The 20,669-nt window shown below is 37.0% G+C and overlaps 1 protein-coding gene across 4 annotated transcripts in view; it reads left to right on the top strand.

Annotated features, from left to right (window-relative positions):
* The window catches only part of hebe, a 104,147-nt gene that overhangs the window by 20,679 nt on the left and 62,799 nt on the right, over window positions 1–20,669 (top strand). Inside the window, exons 1-2 of one of the 4 annotated variants that reach the window (XM_067771783.1) lie at window positions 1,795–2,132; window positions 8,771–8,895. The exons of 1 other annotated variant lie outside the window; for it this stretch is intronic. The gene's annotated coding sequence lies outside the window, so the exon portion shown is untranslated. Of the gene's footprint in view, window positions 1–1,794; window positions 2,133–8,770; window positions 8,896–20,669 lie in introns of those variants that run through there. 2 more of the 4 variants (XM_067771784.1, XM_067771788.1) reach the window with 2 other exon arrangements.

The raw sequence follows: 20,669 nt of genomic DNA, 5'->3' as shown, positions 1-20,669 counted from the left end.
TCGGTCGTATATATAGTATATATCCCCCACAACCGATTGTTCAGATAAGGAACTTTTCGTAATTACTGCCCCATTTTAAGAGCTAGAGGCTTCAAATTTCAACGAATGCTTAGGTATATAGCATATATTGTTGTCTGAAAAAATCATACAGGTCGGTGGTATATATAGTATATATATATAGTATATATATATATTTTCGCAATTTTAGCCCCATTTTAACAGCTAGAAGCTTCAAATTTCACCGAACGCTTACGTATATGGCATATATTGTTGTCTGAAAAAATCATAGAGATCGGTTGTATATATAGTATATATCGGTTGTATATATAGTATATATCTCATACAACCGATTGTTCAGATAAGAAATTTTTCGCAATTTCTACCCCATTTTAACAGCTATAAGCTTCAAATTTCACCGAGTGCTTACGTATATAGTGTATATTGTTGTGTCAAAAAATCATAGAGATCGGTGATATATATAATATATATATGATGGTATATATAGTATATATATATTTTTTTTGCGACTTAAGCCCCATTTTAACAGCTAGAAGCTTCAAATTTCACCAAATGCTTACGTGTATAGCATATATTGATGTCTGAAAAATCATTGAGATCGGTGGTATATATATTATATACTTCATACAAACTGTCATTTTTGCCCATTTTTTACGGATAGAAGCTTCAAAATTCATCAAGCTTTATCAAATAGCTACGTTTACTTCATATATTTTTGAAATACGTGATTCGTAGTCGTAGTTGTTACATGCAGACCACAAAAAACGTGAAGCTTTGCATCCTCACACAAAGTACCTACCTATTTTTTATTTTATATTTATCTTAAAAATCGTTTAGGTATGTAGATCTGTTCACTAGATATTTCTTATTTTATACATCCGATTATTCGGAGATTACGAACGGGATAACATTATTGTTGAGCCCCATTCATGAAAGGTATGAAGTCTTCGGCGCAGCCGAAGACAGTCCCGTCCTTACTTGTTTTCTTTAATTTTATTTACAGTTGTTGTTTTCCTTTACAAAAACTATCTGACAATCTATTATAATTTATTTCAAAACTTGTGTATATCCGCCTATGAAGCTAACCTCAAGAAACGTACAACTGGGTATATAATAATTGGTTTTACCTGTGCCTAGGTTGCTTTTTTTTTGTTTATTGTGGCTGTATTACCCATAACTTTGGTATAGTGACTGTGTTTTTGCGTTGTTGTAGCACTTTCGTCGCTTTTTTTAACAATGCGATAATAATTTTATGTATGTATGAGTGAACATTCATACATATGTATATGTTTGGGAGCTATAATAGGTACTGCTGCTATAAGTATTTATTGTTGTTATTGTTTTTACTATAAATATTTGTGTTGTTTGTTTTTTTTTGTTTTTTTGAAGCGCCTTACCGTTGTTATCGCGACGTATCAAATATTTGCTAAATACATAAAGACACATATATTTATTTTAGCCATTGGCAATTCTAATACCAATACACAGTCGCACATACACATATACATATATATGTATATACTCATAAGCTTTTTTCCTTTGATAAATATAATTTACTGCCAACTGTGTTAAGTTAGCGCAAATTTTTATCATAGATTGCTTTCAATTTCATTTATTTATACATATGTATGTGCATATGTGTATGTGTGTGTACTACAACAATGTGCATGTAGACGTAACTTTAATTTACGTTTGTCAACAGTCTACGCGCTCACAATGCTAACAAATATTTGTTGCTTGGCTTTTTGAGTCTTAACATTTTTCGTCTAACAAAAATCCAGTTAACTCTCAGCTGTGTGACGCGACGCTCGTTAAAATTCTCTTTGCGGTGCCTTTTTTGTATGGGAAAAAAGTGATAAATTTAATAACAAATTAACAGAAAAAATATAAAAAATGTAAAAGAAAAAAGTACTTTGAAAAAAATTAAGGAAAGTTTAAAAAAAAAAAAACACGCAAACGAATTTATTTATTTACATACAAAACGAAAAAGTGCAAGTGAAAATCGAGTTTCGCTTTGTGAAAATATATTCGTCTGTCTGACGTTGCATTCAAAGAATTGTCTGCTTAGCTAACACCAACCCGCAACTATAAGCGAGAGTTCGAACAAACAAAATGTTAGTGAAAATCAATTTATGTCTATTTAATATAATAATAAAAATAGTTATTTGCATGACTGTCTGTTCAAAACGGCCACCGTGGTGTGATGGTAGCGTGCTCCGCCTACCACACTGTATGACCTGGGTTCACACCCTGGGCAAAGCAACATCAAAATTTTAGAAATAAGGTTTTTCAATTAGAAGAAAATTTTTCTAAGCGGGGTCGCCCCTCGACAGTGTTTGGCAAGCGGTCCGTGTGTATTTCTGCCATGAAAAGCTCTCAGTGAAAACTTATCTGCCTAGCAGATGCCGTTCGGAATCGGCATAAAACATGTAGGTCCCGTCCGGCCAATTTGTAGGTAAAATCAAGAGGAGCACGACGCAAATTGGAAGAGAAGTTCGGCCTTAGATCACTTCGGAGGTTATCGCGCCTTACATTTTTTTGTTTTTATAGTCTGTTTAAAACGTGCACATATAAATATGTCTGACAAAGTATATATGTAACTTTAGTAAATAATGAAATAATACTTGTATGTGTTAGTAAATATTAAAATATGCATTTTAATATAATATTTATAAGTTTTTCTCATATCTCATTTAATTTTCAAACTTTTACGACGAGCTAGTAGGCCATCTCGTCTCGCCTATGAAATCAAACATCCGTACATTTCAATACAGACAAGACAGTCTTTATCGTTGTAATCGCTTATTTCCACCTCCTACGCTTTATGATAGTTCATAAATAGCATTCACACACAGCTAAATATGTATCTAACAGCTTTTTTTGCCTCTTCATTTACTTCTATGTAGTATTTAATAGAATGTTACTCATACGTCCTGTGGTACTCCTGCATTTAAGTTCGAATTTTCTGCTTTATGGCTGGTAGTTTTGTATTTTGCACATTCAACGTAGACTCTTGTGCAAAAAAACTACTGTTTTACAATACATACATACTATGTGTATGTGTATACTCCTCAAACATTATTGTAGCACCCATAATTAAGAGTCTGATAGCTCTTATTAGAATTTATCTCAGGGTTATTTTCTCATGGGGGTTAAACTCATGAATTTTTTGAGAAATTTTTAAATGAACTCTGAGTTAAAAAGGATCATGGTTTAATTATTAAAGGCTACCCATGTAGCCTTAGACCACCCTGTGCGTTTCACATTCCAAACTCCCAAGTCGCTCCTAGAAATGAAAAGTGTTATTTCTTTGCAAACTCCTTTCTGAATAATGAACAACACTTTAAAACAGTATTGAACGTTTTACTTTTTTAGTTTTGATAGTTTCTTTTGATAACATTCGTGAAAATTTAATAATTTTGCTGTAAATTTTTGGGTAAATTAATAATAACAAGTAAGGAAGGTTAAGTTCGGGTGTAACCGAACATTACATACTCAGTTGAGAGCTATGGTGAAAACATAAGGGAAAATAACCATGTAGGAAAATGAACCGAGGGCAACCCTGGAATGTGTTTGTATGACATGTGTATCAAATGAAAGATGTTAATGAGTATTTTAAAAGGGAGTGGGCCATAGTTCTATAGGTGGACGCCATTTAGGGATATTGCCATAAAGGTGGACCAGGGCTGACTCTAGAATTTGTTTGTACGATATGGGTATCAAATGAAAGGGGTTAATGAGTATTTTAAAAGGACGTGGGGCTTAGTTCTATAGGTGGACGCCTTTTCGAGATATCGCCATAAAGGTGGACCAGGGGTGACTCTATAATGTGTTTGTACGATATGGGTATCAAATTAAAGGTATTAATGAGGCTTTTAAAAGGGAGTGGTGGTAGTTGTATATGTGAAGGCGTTTTCCAGATATCGACCAAAATGTGGACCAGGGTGACCCAGAACATCATATGTCGGGTATCGCTAATTTATTTATATATGTAATCCCACGAACAGTATTCCTGCCAAGATTTCAAGGGTTTTTTATTTTGCCCTGCAGGACTTTTTCATTTTCTTCGACTTAATATGGTAGGTGTCACATCTATTTTACAAAGTTTTTTTCTAAAATTATATTTTGCATCAATAAACCAATCCAATTACCATGTTTAATCCCTTGTTTCGTATTTGGTATAGAATTATGGCATTTTTTTCATTTTTCGTAATTTTCGATATCGAAAAAGTGGGCGTGGTCATAGTCGGATTTCGGCCATTTTTTACACCAATTCAAAGTGAGTTCAGATAAGTACGTGAACTGAGTTTAGTAAAGAGATATCGATTTTTGCTCAAGTTATCGTGTTAACGGCCGAGCGGAAGGACAGACGATCGACTGTGTATAAAAACTGGACGTGGCTTCAACCGATTTCGCCCTTTTTCACAGAAATAAGTTATCGTCCTAGAATCTAAGCCCCTACCAAATTTCACAAGGATTGGTAAATTTTTGTTCGACTTATGGCATTAAAAGTATGCTAGACAAATTAAATGAAAAAGGGCGGAGCAACGCCCATTTTGAAATTTTCTTTTATTTTTGTATTTTGTTGCACCATATCATTACTGGAGTTGAATGTTGACATAATTTACTTATATACTGTAAAGATATTAACTTTTTTGTTAAAATTTTACTTAAAAAAAATTTTTTTTTTAAAGTGGGCGTGCTCGTCATCCGATTTTGCTAATTTTTATTTAGCACACATATAGTAATAGGAGAAACGTGCCTGCCCAATTTCATCATGATATCTTCAACGATTGCGAAATTACAGCTTGCAAAATTTTAAATTACCTTCTTTTAAAATTGGCGGTGCCACGCCCGTTGTCCAAAATTTTACTAATTTTCTATTCTGCGTCATAAGGTCAACTCACCTACCAAGTTTCATCGCTTTATCCGTCTTTGGTAATGAATTATCGCACTTTTTCGGTTTTTCGAAAAAGTGGGCGTGGTTATGGTCCGATATCGTTCATTTTAAATAGCGATCTGAGATGAGTGCTCAGGAACCTACATACCAAATTTCATCAAGATACCTCAAAATTTACTCAAGTTATCGTGTTAACGGTCGGACGGACGGACATGGCTCAATCCAATTATTTTTCGATCCTGATGATTTTGATATATGGAAGTCTATATCTATCTCGATTCCTTTATACCTGTACAACCAACCGTTATCCAATCAAAGTTAATATACTCTGTGAGCTCTGCTCAACTGAGTATAAAAACGCACTTTTGTAACAATGTTGAGTACTTGCACTTTGTAATTATTTTGCAGACGCCACAAATAAGTTTAAATCGTGGTTGCTGTGCTGCCCGTATGCTAAAAACCCGAAAGTACAGAACGTGGCGCTGTTTTGATGCACTTTCTTGCTGCTGGTCAAAAGGATGTTAGGCGCTATTTATAAAACGTTTGAACTTCCAGATCTCGTTTACGGAGTACTAAGCAACTTTTGTAAGTTCCGGCTGTGTTTAAGGGATTTAATTTTTCCCCTTTCTTCACTTCTTCTTAAAAACAACCATGAGTGCGGAGTGTCACATTTAAAAAAAGGCTACATGCGAAACCTCGTGTAATTGAATCATGAAAAGGATAAACTGCCGTCCTGCAACTGGCCTATGTATGTATAAGAGCTTTTTAATCGATTGTTCGGTTAATCGACTTGTCGATAAGGTAGTTCAGTAGCAACTTGTGCATTGGTTGCAAAGCGACTAGCTGGTATTCAAATTCAACATAGCATGCCATCGATTAACTTATTGGAAGAATACGGTTTTGTAAATGAAATTTTTGTCATTAGAATATAAATTTGTAAATTTTAATGAGTTTATGACGCCTTTCACATAAACCCTCTACAATAGCCAAGAGCAATGCGGCGGCCGCCGTGGTGCAATAGTAGCGTGCTCCTTCTACCACACCGAAGATCCTGTGTTCACGAACCGGGCAAAGCAACATCAAAATTTCAGAAACAAAGTTTTTCAATTAGTAGAACATTTCTCTAAGGAGGGTCGCCCCGGTAGGGTTTGGCCAGCACTCCGTGTGTATTTCTGCCATGAAAAGCTCTCAGTGAAAACTCATCCGCCTTGCAGATGCCGTTCTGAGTCGGCATAAAACAAGTAGGTCCCGTCTCGCCAATTTGCAGGAAAAGATAAAAAAAAGGAGCACGATGCAAATTGGAAGAGAAGATCGGCCTAAAATCTCTTCGAAGGTTATGGCGCCCTACATTTATATTTATTTTTTAATGCGCTCGGCGCTTTTTTACTATGTAAGAGGCTTCTATTTAAGACTAATCGGCACATTAACTTGTTTGTCTCCTTTCAATCACTTCCGCCATTGCGCTTAAGTCTTCTCTTTGCTCGGGGTATGATATATACCGGAGTTGCATCCTTTGCTTCCTTAAGGATCCTTAAGTATACCAGAGTCTCTTTGTTTCCTTGCATTACCTTGTCGATTGGTTCGTGGAAAGCTAAGGCCACCGCTACGTTAACTGCTCAAAGGTGCCTCGCCTAGCAAAAAGTGAAAAAGAAACTATGAGGTCTGTTTGCGGTGCGGTCAAATCCAGAATAACCGTTTTATGGAACGAGCAACATTCATTTCGGCAGTGTATGGTCTTAGGTTCGATACCAACCTGGAACAGCTTGTTAAACGCAAAAACTCGTCCCAAAAATAAATTCTTGTAAAAAAGCCTCCAGTCTTATGTAATAACTTTTCCTGTGCTTCATACAATTAATACATATATGGCCCAAATTGCAATTAAAACAGGGGTGGACCAGAGTGAGAGGGGTGTTAGAGGCGTTGGCTCCACATTGCAATTAAAGAGATGTTTCGTGTCATGAGGGGGGCACATTACAAACATTGTGTATGTCGGCGTTGATTCTGGATATGTAAAAGTTTAACCTGTTACAGTATCCAGATCGAAGCTGAGCTAGAGTGACGCGCGTCTCCCTAGGGAGAGTGCTTTCTCTTCTGTGAGTTCATGTATTTATTTTATTTATTTATGTTATCTTTATGAATGGGGAAATTCCTGGCATAGAGGTCCGACACCTTTCTGTGGATACCACTGTGTTTTTTTTTTTATACGGCTGTTTTCTCAGATGACGCATTTCCTCATAATGCTTAAGGAGATGACTTCTTAAGCCCCTGAGTGGTGGGGCCTCTTCAATCAGATGTCTGTTGGGATGCATATCATTTCTCTCCCTAATGGAGAGAACTCTCTCCCCAATGTGTAGGTGGTGTTCTGGGAAGAGACAGCCCGTAGTGATTCTGGAAACAGTGTTTTTGCAGGCCTGTATTTTCTTCTGGACTTAGATGCTACGCTCTTGAATTACACTTCTCTCTTTCCGGCACTAGCACACGTGTAGGTCAGGGAAACGTAATCTTATTCCCTACCACCTTGTGCACCCTATGCTTGCGAGTTCTGCCCAATGCAGTTCCTGCCTTGGAATGTGCCACTTTCCTCGATGTTCTGGTCTCAGCGATGGCAACCCCCCGACGGGTGTCATTGCGCCATGTTGCCAGGCCGTAAACTCAACTGCACCGGGTACTCCGATGCCTACCCAAAGACGCCCAGTCCCGGGCCCACAACAGCATTTGCGACCTAGCCTCCCTCAACCCAGGGGCAGTCACCCGTCACTTACCGCCAGAGTGATGACGTCTTCCCCCTTGCACTTCAGGTTTTGTAGTTGCCTCACATCAGTGAAAACCTCTACTTTATTAGCAATTTAATGGCAGTGAAGTCAAGCTTTAGGGTGTAAGTAATTGAGTAAATATCAAACACAACGAAACAATTTTTTTTAATTTCACAGAAGCATATAAGTTTGGACTGTTACGTTACACGTTACATGGACGACTTGGAAGTGAAATCGAACTTAGGAATAAGTTAATAGTTTTATTTTGCACAAATAACACTTAGTAGTAAATAGTATTGATAGTCACCGTGGTTTGGTGATAACGTGCTCCGCCTACCACACCGGGCTCAAGTCCCGGGCAAAGCAATATCAAAAACTTAGAAACAATTTTTAAAATTAGAAACAACGTTTTTTAAACGGGTAGTCCCCCTGCAGTGCTTTGGCAAATGCTTCAAGTGTATTTCTGCCATGAAAAATTTATCAGTGAAAATTGATCTGCCTAGAAGCTGCCGTTTAGAGTCGGCATAAAAGATGTAGATCCAGTCCGTCCTGTCAATTTGAAGGAAAACTAAAAAGGAGCACGACGCAAATTGGAAGAGAAGTTCGGCTTAAATCTCCTTGCAGATAAATTGCGCCAAGTATATATGTACAGTATACATTGAAAATGTTAGGGCAATTCTCTAAGCCTGGAATCCATAGATAGCGTAGAATATTTGCCACCTTTCTACACCTTTTCAAGTTTAAAAATATAAAATTACAATACAAGTTCAGAAAATTGCGATGCAAAAATACTTAAGATCCCACTCCCGGTTTCGGAATGGTATGGGGTAATTTTTCGAGATTTCGTGAAAATCCTTTGAATGTCGCACACTTTTTTTTCCAGCTATGGATTATTAATGCTGAGCTTAAAACGGATCTTTGTCAGCTCTCTCGATTTGGACGGGTATTTGCAGCCTACCTCTCTTCTAGTTAAGCGGTCGTTTTTTTTTTATTTCTTTATTATTTTGGTTTATGAAATTCCACATTGGAAATTATAAGATTTACTTAAAAAAATCCACTTCAACAAAAAATAGTTTAATATTTATGTATAAAATTTCAGTTACAGTGGGCAGTTTCGTGCGTGGAACATTTAAACGGCAAAGGAAGGTAGTAGCGAAAGAGAGGCAGATTACGATTTTTTTACGAGGAGTGCATAAATATAGTTGGACGATATAGATCAAATAGGTAAGTTTAACAAGTTCATTAAACATGAAAAAAAAAAGAAAAATGCATGAGTTCCGAAATCGGGAATGACCAACTCCTAATAGCCACAAATATAATGAAGTTCGATGAGAACCCTTGGCAGGGGAGAAATAGCTATGACAGCAGCCAATATACTTATCTCTGTTAAATTGTGATAATTTAATGAAATTGTTATAAAACCTTCTTAAAACTCATTATATTAACAATACTAAAGTTGGCTCAGTGCTTGAAATTCAACGACTACAGACGTCACTATGCCTTTGATTTCTTTCCCTTCTTTTCCATTCCTACTCTTTTTTTCTTCCATTTCTAATCTTTGGTATTCCTTGCTTTTCCTTACTTTTTATCTTTTCCTTCCTTTTTATCTTTTATCTTTTCCTTTCCTTTCCTTTCCTTTCCTGTCCTTCATTTTCCCTTCCTTTCCTTTCCTTTCCTTCATTTTCTTTTCCTTTCCCTTTATTTAATTTAATTTCATTTATTTTTTATGTAATGTATTTAATTTTATATTACTTTGCATGGCATTACGACGGGTCTGGGGAAAAAAGGGGGAAAAACTTCAGGTGCACATCCAGTTTCTGAATCTATGGGTTATAAAATTTTCTAACAAAATTAGAGAGGCTCGAAATTCATTTCAGACCTATGGTCCCATTGACAATATTACTCAGTATGACCCATAGATTCAGAAACTGGATGTGCCTTTTCAACAATAAATTTGACCCACCCTAATCGACATGTTCCTGATTTTCTCGGCAGCTGAGCTAGTTCATGAAGAAGTGAAAGAAACATGACCCAATAACCATCGCTGTTTGTAAACTTTGTAATTTTTCTCTAATATCAATAACAACAAGTAAGGAAGGCTAAGTTCGGGTGTAACCGAACATTACATACTCAGTTGAGAGCTATGGAGACAAAATAAGGGAAAATCACCATGTAGTAAAAAGAACCTAGGGTAACCCTGGAATGTGTTTGTATGACATGTGTATCAAATGGAAGCTATTAAAGACTATTTTAAGAGGGAGTGGGCCATATTTCTATGGATGGACGCCATTTTGGGATATCGCCATAAGGGTGGACCAAGCCTGACTCTAGAATTTGTTTGTACGATATGGGTATTAAATGAAATGTGTTAATGATAATTTTAAAAGGGAGTGGGCCTAAGTTCTATAGGTGGACGCCTTTTCGAGATATCGCCATAAAAGTGAACCAGGGGTGACTCTAGAATGCGTTTGTACGATATGGGTATCAAATGAAATGTGTTAATGATAATTTTAAAAGGGCATGGGCCTTAGTTCTATATGTGGACGCCTTTTCGAGATATCGCCATAAAGGTGACCCAGGGGTGACTCTAGAATTTGTTTGTACTATATGGGTATCAAATGAAAGGTGTTAATGAGTATTTTAAAAGGGAGTGGGCCTTAGTTCTATAGGTGGACGCCATTTCGGAATATCGTTATAAAAGTGGACCACGGTTGACTCTAGAATTTGTTTGTACGATATGGGTATCAAATTAAAGGTATTAATGAGGCTTTTAAAAGGGAGTGGTGGTAGTTGTATATGTGAAGGCGTTTTCCAGATATCGACCAAAATGTGGACCAGGGTGACCCAGAACATCATATGTCGGGTATCGCTAATTTATTTATATATGTAATACCACGAACAGTATTCCTTCCAAGATTCCAAGGGCTTTTGATTTCCCCCTGCAAAACTTTTTCATTTTCTTCTACTTAATATGGTAGGTGTCACACCCATTTTACCAAGTTTTTTTCTAAAGTTGTATTTTGCGTCAATAGATCAATACAACTACCATGTTTCATCACTTTTTTCGTATTTGGTATATAATTATGGCATTTTTTTCATTTTTCGTAATTTTCGATATCGAAAAAGTGGGCGTGGTCATAGTCGGATTTCGGCCATTTTTTACACCAATTCAAAGTGAGTTCAGATAAGTACGTGAACTGAGTTTAGTAAAGATATATCGATTTTTGCTCAAGTTATCGTGTTAACGGCCGAGCGGAAGGACAGACGGTCGACTGTGTATAAAAACTGGGCGTGGCTTCAACCGATTTCGCCCTTTTTCACAGAAAACAGTTATCGTCCTGGAATCTAAGCCTCTACCAAATTTCACAAGGATTGGTAAATTTTTGTTCGACTTATGGCATTAAAAGTATGCTAGACAAATTAAATGAAAAAGGGTGGAGCCACGCCCATTTTGAAATTTTCTTTTATTTTTGTATTTTGTTGCACCATATCATTACTGAAGTTGAATGTTGACATAATTTACTTATATACTGTAAAGATATTAACTTTTTTTTTAAAATTTGACTTTAAAAAAATTTTTTTTTGCTAATTTTTATTAAGCATACATATAGTAATAAGAGTAACGTTCCTGCCAAATTTTATCATGATAACTTCAAGTACTGCCAAATTACAGCTTGCAAAACTTCTAAGTTACCTTGTTTTAAAAGTGGGCGGTGCCACGCCCATTGTCCAAAATTTTACTAGTTTTCTATTCTGCGTCATAAGTTCAACTCACCTACCAAGTTTCATCGCTTAATCCGTATTTGGTAATGAATTATCGCACTTTTTCGATTTTTCGAAATTTTCGATATCGAAGAAGTAGGCGTGGTTATAGTCCGATATCGTTCATTTTAAATAGCGATCTGAGATGAGTGCCCAGGAATCTACATACCAAATTTCATCAAGATACCTCAAAATTTACTCAAGTTATCGTGTTAACGGACAGACGGACGGACGGACGGACATGGCTCAATAAAATTTTTTTTCGATACTGATGATTTTGATATATGGAAGTCTATATCTATCTCAATTCCTTTATACCTGTACAACCAACCGTTATCCAATCAACGTTAATATACTCTGTGAGCTCTGCTCAACTGAGTATAAAAATGTTGCATCATGATATAATTACTATGCCTCCAAATAAGGCTGGAGTTATTCTTCAACCAAACTGGCTCGGTCTCTAAATACATTTTCTGTGATCAGAAAATATCGTAGTACAATGTGATTTTTTTTTATTTTTTAGTTCTACTTTACCAAATATTCATTTCGTAACTTCAACTCATTAGCTGCATAAAATTGTGTTGTTAAATAAACTTCAACAAGTAGCGCAAATACGAAAGGAAAAAAATATGATCAAATTAAATAAGGAAAAACACTTAAAACGATCGACGAGGAACAACAACAACCAACACATTCAAAGTCTCATTAATATTGTTAAGTAAATGAGCTAACAATTGAAAATCAAATATAAATAAGCGACTAATATTCAACAATAAGTGTTGCGGCGACACTTAAAATTTGCGTAGCTGATAATGAAGCCTAAAAGGGCTAGAAATATATTTTTATATACTCGGCTGCTCGGTCTGAAAGGGTTGTGTCGGTCTGGGTATGAATTGTGTAAGTGAACTATACTTCTTAAAGGGCCAGTTAATGGTGATTTAACGATAACCAGATAAAACATCTGATCGAACCAACCTTATGGAAATTAATTTAATCGATTAATGGTGTCATACCATAACGCTAAAGCCATAACCATACCATGACCCATAGCCAACCAATTGGTTTTTGTTTTTTCGCCGTATCCATAATATAAAAATATTTGTGTTGGAGGATTTATTAACTTTTTTTAGATTTTATTTATTGTTTTGGGTAGGTTTTGGACTAAGAGTCAAATTTTTTGTGGTATGTATATGTTTGTAATTATTTGCGTTTTCTTAATTTGTATGAAGTTTTCACGATTTTTAGGTTAAGGCACCAATAACTGATGCCAATTTGATATGGATAAGTAAAAATATGATTATGACTATGGCGTTATGACTGTGTCAAATTTAACTCTTGCTTAAGTTAGTAGACTATGTGAAAATTTCATATCCAAAATGGTGTTACTCATTCATTCCATATGAAAAATTATTGATAAATCCTTTGCTTATTTTCCTGCGCATTTTATTTATTCATTGAACAGTGTCCGTCAAAACACTAATTAAGATAAATGAGTCTGCGCTGAACATCTGCCATCCACCTCTTGCCAGGGGTATCCCGCTAAGCTTCCTCGAAGTCCAGCTGTTCAAAAGCAGTCTTTAGGTGGCCATTGGAACTTCGTAGTTCCCATGGTGCTAGAAGTCCGCTTCACAAGTAGCGATAGTTGCACGAGTTTTTGCTTTGTTACAGCATCTACATGATTACTTTTCTTTGGAATTTTAAGACCAGCCTTTATCGCGCAAATGTTGGCCTCAGAGGTTCAAGAGGGTTGATAAGCGCGAATCTTTGTAGCTTTCCAACTTCCGCAACCCAGTTGTCAATCTTCTTTATGCTAGGGAAATCCTGTTACAAATTTAAATATATTTAGCAGGCGCGGCTCTGGCGATTCTGAGTTCCTCATCGAAATGAGGGATGGGAAGTGGGATGGTCTCGAGAGCTTAATGTGGTCTTATTAAATCGTTCCCGCGATGATCGGGCTAGTATCTTAATGGTGCAAAGGACCATAAAAGTCGATAACACCCCTTAAAACTTTCGGGGAGTGTCTTTATCGGTACAAAACCACAACTACAGTGTTGCATTAGATATCGCATTCCATTCCCCACATCTTTAAGCGCTGTGACTTCCGATTGAAATACACTACAGTGGTACCTCCTTTGCCACCCCTTCAACCTTAACTTTCAACTTCAAATCATCATTCATAAAAAATCTCATCACCTAATTGCTTCTGATATTCTATCGAGAGAACACAGTAATCTGTCCTCCCCAGATAGAGCTTAAGTTAGTTAGATTGCGGGATACTAATTGCCTGCAACCCTATAACCCACATCACGGAGGCTAATTAGTTTCAATGCGACAGCCACTTTGATCGCAATGGCCACCGAGGGTATATTCAGTATTCATTTCATTCATGCCCAGCACCCCCACAAGGTGATCAGGCCACAAATTAAGCACACCCGGTACGTCAGTAACCAGATAGTCATTTTTATTCTTTTTTTTGTAGAATTTTCGGGCACTATTCCGATCCCTAGGATCTAAAGCTATTCGCCTTACACGCCGTTCTGCCTCGTTTTCTTTCCTCCAATATACTGCGCGTTTCCGCGCCCGTATGCAGCTCGACTCGATAGGCAGCGTCCTGTTTTTCGAGGCCGCGCTACATTTCTCAGAGAGAGAAATGTGCTCCCACTGCTCGGTTACATCGCCAGTTGGAAGATTACTCTCAATGAGTAGGGATGAGAGCAGAGTGCAGCAATCATCAGCTGTCTGTTGCGTGAGCAGCTTTTTGGATGCAATCTTTTCTTGTGTCACTGTGTGCACTTTCCTCCCTGCAGAGAGACATGCAGCACGTATATTGGTTGTCACAAGGTAATGGTCCTAGTCGATATTGCCCAGGCAGAGAGAGATGGATATGGGGATAGAGTGAGGGATATGGGGAAAGAGAGAAGAAAGGAAGAGAAGATGGAGTATGCAAGAAAGGGGAAAAGGCGATAAAAAGTAGGAGATAGAATTCTTTTAATAAATAGTTCATACAGTACAATGACTCCAGAATATTTTTAATGCACATTAGCGTGTACCTCTAATATATGCCTACCAAAGATGGGATCAAATGAAAATGAATTTTCATATATTTTTTTTCATTGCATGACTTTATTGAACGTGAATTAACCCCATGTGCTTTTATTTTAGCGAAGTGAAAGTTCTTTACCACTTGAAGCCACGTAAGAATTTTTTTGTTGAGGGTGTTTCAAATTTGCTCCCATACAAAAATACAGGACGGTTCAAAAATTTTTATTTTGAAGTGCAAATCAAAATACATATCGTTAGCTTAATGTGAAAATGTGCTAAGTCACTTTTTTTGAAAAATTGGTTTTTAATGCAGTTTTAAAACTGAATTCAAAATACATCGATCACAAGAAAAAATAGTGCTAAGTTAACCAGTCAATAATATCAATCTGAATAACTAGCCATTTCTTTGTGCGCGCATTTTATTTACTTATTTAATTCATTCAGTCTAAAAGTATATGCTTTGTTGTTGTATTAACGATAAAGACACTCCCCGAAGGCTTTGGGTCGATGTTGATGGTCCTTTGCCGCATATAGATCCGATACGTTCTCGTAACAAAGTAATATTAAGGTACTAGTCTGACCATCTCGGGAACGCTTTATGTGACCACATTAAACCTTCTAGGTCATCTAGGTCTGTCAATGAAACAGAATTCGCCGCGGGTAGGTGAGGTTGGCAATTGGGTTGGAGAATCTATATATTGCGCTGGGAACCCCTTGAGAGGGTTGTCTACACAACTCCTTGAAATTGGATTCACCCAATTGAGACATACCTTTGGTGTTTGATAAATGCTTTGCGCTGACCATAATCTACTTCAATTCTTACATCTCGATAACTACATGCTTTCTTACAGACTAGTTCAAAATAGAAAATAATTCAAGCTTAAACTAATATAAGCTGTTATTAAAATAACGGATACTACTGAATCGATTTGCTAGATGTATAGTCCTAGTTATAACTAGGTTCATTCATAGCATAATTCGTTTTATGAGTTATTTCGATAAATAATCTATTATGCCGAAGATAGCGCATTGGAATATATGGAATGAACAAATTAGATAAATCAGAGCAATTCGTGCTAAAGTTTATTACATTATAGGCAAGCATGAGTGAGATAAAAGTTCTTCTGTCATGCAAAGCCTGAAGACCAAGCAATTTGTGCCTGCTGGTATATGATGGGAGGCCGTCTGGCCAGTGAAGCATACGTAAAGCAATTATTGTAAAAATTTTTTGAAATTTTTCAATTTTATAGGAGTTATATTCATAGAAAGGATTCCATATTATTGAGCAATATTCAAGACGACTTCTGACCAAGGATATATAAAGTGCATTGCGTCATAGGGTCCTTAAAATCACTGGTGTTACGTCTACTGAACCCAACCATAGCAACAAGTTTTGAAACAACGAAGTCAATGTGACTAGAAAAAGAGAGTTTGGAGTCAAACATTACACCCAAGTCTTTACTCTCTTTACAACGATTAAGAGATTTAGCATTTAGTTTGTAGATAAAGTATGTGTCAGTTGTCTTTATGGAATAAGACACAACACAGCATTTATTTGAATTTAAAAATAAGTTATTGTCTGCGCACCATCCGGCAAAAGAGTCCAGATCAGAGACGTTAGGAATTGTTTGACAAATGAATAGTATTTTTTGTGAAATATATAGTTTTAGTGTTATATTTCGATCATTAAAGGGGAGGAGTGATGGGGAAACATATTGAGTAAAAAGTGCTAAGTCAGGAGGAAAAATTAGTTTTGAGTGCGGAAATTGTGCTATATAATAATAAATAAAATCGCTGCTGGGTTGGCATACATGATTTTTATTTATCTTTTTCAAAGCTTCTACACTCAAAAGCATTGCAATTAAGGTATCTTCATTCACATTTTTGAAAAAAGATGGTTATTTAAAAAGTTATTCATTTTGTTTCGTCTCCTGTAAAATTCGTAAAAAGTGACTTAACACATTTTCACATTAAGCTAACGATATACAAAATTATATGTACACTGCAACTTTTTTAAATTGAAAAAAAAAAAAAAATAATTATATTAAATGTTTATGGAATTTTGATGGTCCCCTGAATGAATAATAACTAAAATTTTTAGTGCTACAATATTTTTGAAAAACTTTTTGTTGTCAATTTGTTTGTGTAAATTTGAATATCATACCGAAGTGCATTGGCTTCATATGGAAGTGCTTTTTCTTTGCACATTCATGTAAAATACAGGCACTTTCAAATGAATCCAAATTATATGTGAGGCCATATGAGAGTGCTGTGAAATTGTTTTTTTATATTCAAAGTGTGATTTTCTATCTGTGCCTATTTTTTAGGGCAAAACAAAAACAAAAGCGCTAAAAGTGTATAAGGTTTGAGCAGCTATCTAAAAATAGATTTTTTTCAGTCGTTGTATTCATACTGTGACGAATATTAGTATCACTAATTGATCTCACATCTCTAAGGTTATTAAATAAAGGCACAACAACATTAAAGCAAGCTACATAAACACATTAATCATCATTTACCCACAAGGTAACAGAGAGATACTCACCATCAGCCGAAGTAGTACTCACATATACACACGCATATGCCTATGCGAGAGGCTATAAACTACAAATACATGTACATATATGGCTGGTAACCAAGCATGAAATTTGCGAAGTTACTAAACCTTAGGAGAAATGGGTGGACAAGGCAACTGAGAGTATACAAGCAGCACAAACTGAGTAGTCAGTATACAGTTTGATTTAAACACGCTATCAGTTGCTAAGTGAAATATAATTGTACTACTCCCAACGAAGTCTAATAAAGACCATTTTGCAATATAGAATATTGTAGTGATTTATTCAACAGCTTAGCGAATCGAACGCTAGCAGAAAGTTGCGAATAAGCAGAATTTCCCTAAATTCGTTACAATTGGTGTCAGAGGAGAAATTGTTGAATAAATTCCGAAGATTGCGAATACAACTCGGACATGGCAAAGTTGGGTGAATTGAAGATCCAGCAACTGAAGGAGGAGTTGGAAGCCCGTGGATTGGCTACTACTGGCAATAAATCCCAGCTACAAAGACGACTAAGGGTAGCTATGGTATTTGAAGGAATCAATGCTGACGAGTATGTCTTTCATTCGATAGCGACAATACAACAACAAATATGGAAGAAAAAAACGAAACACCGCAGACAGTGACGAGCACAGATTTTAACATGATATCGGCTGCAATATCTGCACAAACATCGACAATGGCATCTCAGCTGGAGGCGCAGGAGGCACGCATTTCAGAAATGTCGTCGCAAATATCATCTCAATTGGAAGAACAGAAGACATATACATATGTCATCTCAACTGGAAGCGCAAGAGGCACGTATATCTGAAATGTCGACACAAATTTCGGAACAGGTATCATAGCAGCCCTTTGCGAAACTGGAAGAGCAGGATGCAACAATTTTACAACTCGAGGACAAAGTTGATGCCGAGATAGAAGCGTTGAAAGGTCTTATGCAGCAGTTACAACTAAATCGCCCAGCTGTTCCAGCGAGCAATCCGAAGGTAAAAACTCCACCTTTAGACGGCTCTGTTCCTTTCCAGGTATTCAAGCTTCAATTTGAGAAGACGTCAGCAGTGAACAACTGGAATGCGGAAGATAAAGTTGCTCCACTGTTCGTGGCATTGAAAGGGCCTGCAGCTGAAATTTTACAGACTACTCCAGAGTACGAGCGGAACAGTTACGAAGCATTGATGGCCGCTGTCGAAAGACGTTACGGATAGGAAACAGATATACCAAAATGAGTTGCAAAACCGTTACCAAAAGGCGAATGAGACTTTGCAGGAATTTGCGTCGGATGTTGAAAGATTGGCTCATCTCGCAAATGCAGACGCACCCGTGGAATACACCGAGAGGGTAAAAATCCAGAGCTTTATTAATGGAATACGGGACGTTGAAACGAAGCGAGCGACATACGCAAATCCAAAGCCAACAATTGCTGAAACAGTATCACATGCGCTCATTCAGGAAACAACATCTCCTCTGTGTAAGTCAGTTTTCAAAGCACGCCGTGTGGAAGTAGAAAGGCCAGACTGGGTGGACACAATATTGGAGGCGCTGAAAGGATCGCAAAAACGGAGTAATAGAGTAATCAAATGCTTCAAATGCGGGAAGCCTGGTCACATTGCACCTCCTGGGAGTTCCAACTTGGCTGGTCGTAAACGTAAAGCTGGAGGAAATAAGCAAGGGCGAGTCAGATGTAAAGATTGAGAACTTGCCCCAGCTATTGAATGTCCTGTGATATCTATCTCGCAAATTGGAAGAAAATTGAGCAGTCTTACTGTCATAGGAAATGTGAATGGCAAGGAGCGTGTACTGACTGTAGATATGGGCGCATCTCATTCCATAATCCGATCTGATTGGTTAAAGAGAGAGTAAAGTCATTACCTGGAGCAAGGTTGCGTACGGTCACTGGCGAGTATAACCAAGTCCAGGGAGAAGTGATATGTGAAATCTTAATTGGAAAGGTCACGGTTCTACACAAATTCGTTGTGGCGGAGATCGTTGAGGAAGTTATATTGGGAGTGGACTTCTTAGTTGACGATATGCAGAGAAGTATTATGCCCTATAAGAACCAGGATGTACCACTCAACTTCAGTTTGGAGAAAGGGTTCAGCAGAAAGCGAGTGCTGGTGGAGGCGATTAGACAAAGACCACCAAAGTCAAAGGCAGTAGATCGGGCAAAGATTGATGGAACGAATTTGCCAAATAAAGCAAAATCAAAGATACCTGCGAGAGAAACACTGGCATTGACAAAACCAAATGGACGCACTTAAACGAAGGAAAGAATTTCCCAGAAAGAATGTAAGGGTAGTTTCAAGCCAGAGCGCACTAAAGGTCTCCAAAGTAGTTCATTGGCCAAACAACTGAGTGTGAGGGAACGGTCCAGGATAATGAGTACTAGGATGAAACACAGGTACGACAAGAACAATAATTCGGAAGGTTTCCTAGAGGGAGATTTGGTGCTGTTATACAACCCTCATCGAAGGAAAGATGTTCCATCCAAAGTTTGGTGCAGTTGGGAAGGCCCGTACAAAGTTGTGAAGAGGATCAGTGATGCCATCTACCGCATACAAACCATTGGAAAACCAAGAAATAGAAGGGTGGTTCATTTGGAGAGGCTCACAGCGGTTAGATCGAGAGATTTGTCTAATCGTAACGAGTAACAGAGAGATACTCACCATCAGCCGAAGTAGTACTCACATATACACACGCATATGCCTATGCGAGAGGCTATAAACTAAAAATACATGTACATATATGGCTGGCAACCACGCATGAAATACGCGAAGTTACTAGACCTTAGGAGAAATGGGTGGACAAGGCAACTGAGAGTATAAAAGCAGCACAAGCTGTGTAGGCAGTAATCAGTTTGATTTAAACACGCTATCAGTTGCTAAGTGAAGTATAATTGTACTACTCCCAACGTAGTCTAATAAAGACCGTTTTGCAATATAGAATATTGGAGTGATTTATTCAACAGTTTAGCGAATCGAACGTTAGCAGAAGGTTACAGATAAGCAGAATTTCCATAAATTCGTTACGATATTAAAAGCTCCATTTTGGGTGAGTTTACAAGAGAGAATTGGTTTGTTTTTGGCCCACCCTAATATACTAAATACATCTATATGATATTCATTTTTAGTCAAATTCCTCGTCGAAAAAGTAAAAGTTGTATAATGAAATGCAAAATAATAACAATAAATTGTCATCAATTTGTTAACATGACTTTTTATTAATTTGCTCATTGACAATTCGCATTATTCATCTCCTCCTCTTAAATCAAAGGGAAAAGCAAATAAATACTTTCGATATTTAAATTTCATATTTTTCTTCCATTCAACCGGCAACCGGTTGCGGTTTTTAATTATTGCACACACCAAATAAAATATGTTTTTTTTGTATACTTTTATTTGCAATCTATCTTTGCAACAAATGAAATATACTCACATGCTTTCAGGCACTTGAGATGACAGTTAGCGGTAAAACGTCGTTGAACTTTAAGCCTACCCCTTCTGCGCGTAGGTGTCTTTGAGGAAGGCGCAATCGAACTTGAAATCTTCGTGAACGGTGCTTGTAAGTGCGTTAATGATGCGTTAAATGGTGCTATATGGGATTCGAAAATATTATGTTGAAAAAAAGTGGCCTATTGTTTGA

Source organism: Eurosta solidaginis, chromosome 3 (genome assembly GCF_040869045.1).
Source record: "Eurosta solidaginis isolate ZX-2024a chromosome 3, ASM4086904v1, whole genome shotgun sequence".
Lineage (NCBI taxonomy): Eukaryota > Metazoa > Arthropoda > Insecta > Diptera > Tephritidae > Eurosta > Eurosta solidaginis.
Note: the sequence above shows the minus strand (reverse complement) of the source record. Positions and strands in the feature narration are given on the sequence as shown.